The following is a 6,000-nucleotide window of genomic DNA, read 5'->3' on the forward strand; positions in this document are numbered from 1 at the left end:
AGTTGGAACTTCAGATAGTGGCTTCTGTATTGATTGTTTATGACCTGTCAAAAACACAAGAGTTCAACCCATATCTCTAGGATTATATTCCTATCACTAATCAAAGTGGCTCCATCAGCACTGAGTGTTGAGATACACCATATATCTTTGGCCCATAAATGGCCTTTAGGGTATCATAAAAATGAATTTCATCTGCCTTCTTAATAAGCCAAGAGTCTTTCATCTCTCTAAGCTTTGCAAACTTTATTTTAATGCAATTAAATGTTGCTTTCTTAGAAATGGATGAACCATACTACTGATTAACCCCTCCTGAGTTTTTATTTTTCATTTAGCAGCTTCTGTATTTCCTCATTATTTTCATCAAGTCAGTCTTGGTGTTTGTGATTGTTCTGACCCAGATGAACAAGTGCAGTGATGTACATCAAATCTCTGAAAGTTGCCCATTGTTTTTCTGTTCCACTGCTGGCAATTGTGTATTGACTCAAATTTGTCTCTAAGTTGGCAACAACCTGTTCCTGCTCAGAGAGGCATTCTACTCTGGAAATTAATTCTTCTGGTAGTCATTTTGTCTTGGGGCTACCACTGCAGTTGAATGTGAATATTTAGTTTTGAAAGGATGAGTCTGAGATCAGTCCAGCACTCTGCACTACACATTGCCTTCATTACTCTCATATCCTATCTGTCTTGTCTCCTTATAATCATAAAGTCTATTAGATGCCAATGTTTGTTGCAAGGGTGCATCCAGGAAGTTTTATTGTATTTAGGTAAAAGGAAGATGGTATTTGTGATCAGAAGGTCATGATATGTACAAGCCTGCTATTTCTATTTTCAACTCCATTCCTCCCATGGCCTCCATGCCATGTCTGGTAATCTGAACCTACTCTAGCATTAAAATCACTTAGAATTATATGAAATATAATATAATATTCTATATAATCTGGAATTTTATATAATATATTATAAAACTTATGTTTTATAGACAATTCTTAGAATGGCCAAGTTTCCTCTGGTTATCCAAATGCAATTCCTGTGTAACATCATTCCAATAAATTTGGGAATCTTTTACATTCAGTTTAAAGCCCGAGATTGAATGATTGGTACTTGTTATCTCTTTAATGTATCAGAGCACCTTATCACATACTTTGAATGGGGTTAGATGACTTGATTGATTAACTCAAACATTGTCCCACCCTTACATGGGAAAGAAAAAACACATTCTGAAGGTCACATGTGTCTTATGGAGGTATATATATTGCTTTCTCTCACTCTTACCCAGGAAAAAAAACAAGATTACAATGGCCTACTTGGAGGTCGTTGGTATTCATGCTCAGTTACTACATGATAGTCATAAAAAGTTATTTTTTTCACTATACAATTAGTAGAGGACATAATCATTGAATATTTGTGCATGATCCAAAGTCTAGGTGGGGATTTGGCCAGGCTAAGCATACCGAGTATCTTCATCAGGGTCAGTCCCTCTTAATATTAGATTGTGGGAATTAAGGCTATTCTGTGGGAATCCAGCAAGAGGAGGTCAGTAAGCATTATAGGGATGATAATAATAGATTGGGGAAAACTAAAAATTTAAGGGGGAGGAGGGAGGAAGGAAACTAACCTCTGGTTTGAAGTATCCTGGAATAAATACCCTATCATACACTCTACATTGCAGCCACACTGGGTAAGTTGATGTATATACAGTGAACTCCATGTCCTGTATCCATACCTTTGGATATATCTGGAATGTTTGTCCTCTTCTCTTTTGCCTCTCAGAAACCACTGTTTCCTTCAAGGTCCAGTTCAAGTGCCACTTTTTCCATAAAGCCTTTCCCCATGCCTCAGTTTTTAGTAGTTCCTCCTCAGTAAACGATTTGTAAACATTTGTATATTTTATATTTATTGTGTACATGTTATTTTCTCCTAGTGGAATATAAGCTCCTTGAGGGCAGGGATTGCTTAACTTTTAATTTTTATATCCCCAGAAATTAGTACAGTGCCTGATGTATATGCAGTAGGCAAATAAATAAACACATATCTGTGGAATAAGGGAATCAATGAATAGCTGATACTGGAAAGAATTTTCTGATGTTCTTTTAGGATCACAGAATTTCACATGAGAGGGGGACTTGAGAGAAGTTCTAGAAGTAACACTTAGCACAGTTCTTAGCAGTTAGGAAATGTTTATTGATTGACTGATTGATTTAACAGGTGAAAAAAAATGAAGCCAGGAGAGAAGAGACTTATATAAGATCACATAAGCAATAAGTAGCAGAGCTGAGATTTAAACCCCAGTCATCTGAATTCAAATCTAGTGTTCTTTCCTCTATAATTATGCTTCCAAATTTTTAATGTCCTTGAAGAGTCTAGTGGAGTGGAGAGTCTAGTGAAGAAAATGAGGTTCTGTTGGAATTCTTACAGGATCAGAAGAGAGTAGAAAAGGGCTTGAATCAGCTAGGATGGAAAGGAAAAGAAGGAAAGAAATAAAATGGGAAGAGTTCAGGCCAATTAAGGACCAGAAGTAATGGTAGAATACTGTGAAGGTGAAAGAAGGAAGTTTCAAGGTGAGTTGGCCAAGGGAGATGGAACCAGAGGAGGAATTGAAAAACAAGAACTGACTTGTGGACCCAGAACTCACTCTGTTGTTGAGGTGAGGGAGGAGATGTCCTTTCTTTTGCAGTCAGTGGAGCACAGGTCCTGAGGTTCATGAGCCCTGTGGATCTTTTCAGCAAGGATAGGGATAATGGAGAAAAGGAGAAAACTATAGGCAGAGAAGGAATAGCGGAATCCAACTTGTTGCTCCCCTACTCCCAGCAAGGAAAAGGAGATAAGTAAGATAAATTCACTTCTTTCAGGGATGGCATCTCCTCATTACTTCTGTCTTTGGAGGGAGGAGAGATAATTAGATATTCTAAGATGAAGAGAAGAAAGAGAAAAAAGAGGAAAGCTGGAAAAGGGAAGATACGATGAGCTATAAGGCATCTGGGAGTGAGTGAAGGGAATAAGGTGGGATGATATAATCCTGGAGCAATAGGAATTTTAATGAATTTCATATCTCCTCTGGTTTCCAAAATACAAGAAGGAATAACTGGGGGAGGTAAGGTGGGGTTCTAAATAGGATGGAAGGGAAAAAAGGAAAGAAGGAACAAATTAAAAAGAAAAAAGGGAGGGGGAGGAGTGGGAGGAAAGTAATTGAGGAAGGGAAGAAAATTGGGAGGAAGCAGAAACAGAGAGGAGGGAAGATGAGGGAGAGGTCAAGAAAGTGGGGAGAGGGAGTAAAGTAAAGGAGAAGAAAAGAAAGATGGAGGAAAATGAGAGATGAAAGGAAGAGGGAGAATAGAAAGTGAAGGGCAAAGAGAGATAGGAGAGGAAGAAGAAAGAAAAAAGACAGAAGAAAATTAAAAGGGGAAGATGTGAAAATAACATAGAAGAAGAGAAAAGAGGGAGGAGATGAGAGGGGAAAATGTAAATATGAAAACAAAGAGAAGGGAAGGAAATGGGTCTGTATCAGAAATGAATTTGGGCATATCAGCCTCCAAGAATAAAATTATCCCTCCATCAATAAGCTTAAAAAGTGGGAGGGCCATTGCCTATCAGAGTTGCAAAATATATTCGGCTTTATCTCTCTCCTTTGTCCTTAGGGGTTTATCTTTCCCACCCTCCTCCTCCTTCTCATCTTCCCTTCCTGCCTATCCCATCCTTCTTTCCTCTCTCATTATAACAAACAGAAGGAAAGGTGGCTGCCTACCCAGAGAGCTACTGCAATTTAGAAGATGCCTTGGCAAGTTGAGTAATGTTAATAATATAATGGCACTAATAACAATGGGCTGTGTGTACATAGCACCTGTTTCTGAGGAACTCAAAGCACCCAAATGATTTCCAGCACACAGAGATTTCTCCATCCTCCACCAAGGCCAGCAGCAGAGAAAAACATAATTGAATTGCAACAAAAGGGAGAGTAGTTAGACAGAAGAAAGAACTTCCTAATAGTCATTCCAGCTTGGAGTAGGCAAGGGGTAAGGTTTGCTTCTGGAATTTTTAAAGAAAAGACAAATCATCTGGATTGGCTGTGATGCCAGTCCTCCTTCCTTTACTCTTCCCCTGCTGCCTGAGCGGTAGCTATGTGTTGGCTTGGTTAATATTCTGAGGGCCAGGGAGCAACAGCCAAAGCTGCCCCATGACCTTCCCTAAAAAACATGTTTTGCTTTGTCTTTATTTTGTGGCTTGGCTTAGACAGGGACCCTGAATTTTCTATACCTGAATGCTTCAGCTCTAGCATCACTGTTTCCAGCCAAGTTGCTCCTCTCTCCTTGGATTTGGGGTCCTGTGACCAACATATAAACATTTTCTGGACTCTGGGATAGGACAGGTCACCCCAATTACAATTCCAATGTCCAGGAAGGCATTGAGTCCAAGATGAAGAGCAGAGTGAGAGAAGGAGGGGTTCAGTTCACTTTTGTTCTTGCTATCCTCTTCCTTCACTCCAGGGGACTATTTCCAGTAGATTCAATATATTTCACCTGGAGACATTGAATTTACATATCCTGTTAGTTCAATATAATTCAACTTAAGACATTTTAATGATGATATGAAAAGCTGTCTGATATGTGCAAAGCACAGTGTTAGGGACAAATAGAGGGGGCATCCGGTCCTGGCGGTGAACCATGCTGGCTCGGATTGGCATGGAGGCATTGATTCTGCCAGAGAAGGGAGGGATGGTGACAGCATCAATCTTCTTCTCCAATGCCTCGTGGTCTGTGTAATTCTCTGTTTTGCCTTGGGTTTCCAGCTGAGAGTTTCATAGCCAGTGTAAACACAAAGAAGGAAACACACTGTCTCTTGGCAAAGCAGACTCATAACAATACCTCTCCATCTTTCCAGTGTCTCTTCTTCTCCCAAGTTCCAATGAAAAATGTGTTTATTTCTTATGTGTGTGTGTATGTTTGAGATCAGATTGTGTTTGCTGATCCCTAGCTTGCATGTCTTTTAATCAATCTGTTGGCATCAGTGTTATTTGTGGTTAATGTGGTTTTGGGACTGGGGAGTGGGAGTGGGAAAGGAGGGAGGGTGGTGATCAAGTCTATCAGTTTGTTTGGTACAGAACTACTGAGGCTTTCATCACCACCTACATATATACACACATGTCCTTCTGCATCACTCTTCTTATTGTGAAGATCCTTCTGGAAACTGGAAGAGAAATGGGAGGAAATATAGATCTTACTCTTGGGAAGTTCCCAGTCTATTGGGAAGATGAAATCTCTTTCCCAAACCATCATTAACATAGGCCTAAAGGGGATCTTTCCCTAGGGTAGGGTTGACAGATTGGGGTGGAGAAATTTTTGCTCCCACACCTTGACATGGGGGAAAGACAGTAATTTCTCCCCACTGGGACATAATTCATCTCACAATCCTCTGGTGGTTTGCATTGCAAATGGTCCACAGCATCTCATGTCTTCAGGAATGAATGATGAATTCCTGACAACACAAAAGCAGTGTGGCCTTCCCTTTGTTCAGTGGAACAGTTTTCTAAGCTTCCCCTGCCCCCTTCCCCCCACTCCAACTATCTGTCCCAGGCTCAACAGCTTTGGCCCTGCCCTCAAATTGCTTCCAGGATGTTATGAGAAGATATAGTCCTTGTTCTCAAGGAGCTCAGAAGCTGATTGGGGAGATGATTCAATTGGGATGACATAGTATCTTCCCTCAGAGTACCCCCCAACTGAATATGAAATATAGACTACAATCATAGAAAAATTATTTTAAAACTTAGAAAAGCATAGATGTGAATGAATTATTTACACACAAGTTACCCCAGGATGACAGGGGTATCAACAATGGCTGGGTATTTTCCTATATGAGAAACCAAGAAATTATTTTTTTGAGAATGTTCATGATTGAAAGTTTTTTTTTTATTAAAGACAGAGGTCTGATAGTGGGAAGTTGGGATGGAAGGAAGATACTTACTGATGGGCAGGTCTAAAGTGACCCCATCTACAGATGGCTGCCACA

This window comes from Macrotis lagotis, chromosome 2, assembly GCF_037893015.1.
Source record: "Macrotis lagotis isolate mMagLag1 chromosome 2, bilby.v1.9.chrom.fasta, whole genome shotgun sequence".
In the NCBI taxonomy this organism is placed as follows: domain Eukaryota; kingdom Metazoa; phylum Chordata; class Mammalia; order Peramelemorphia; family Peramelidae; genus Macrotis; species Macrotis lagotis.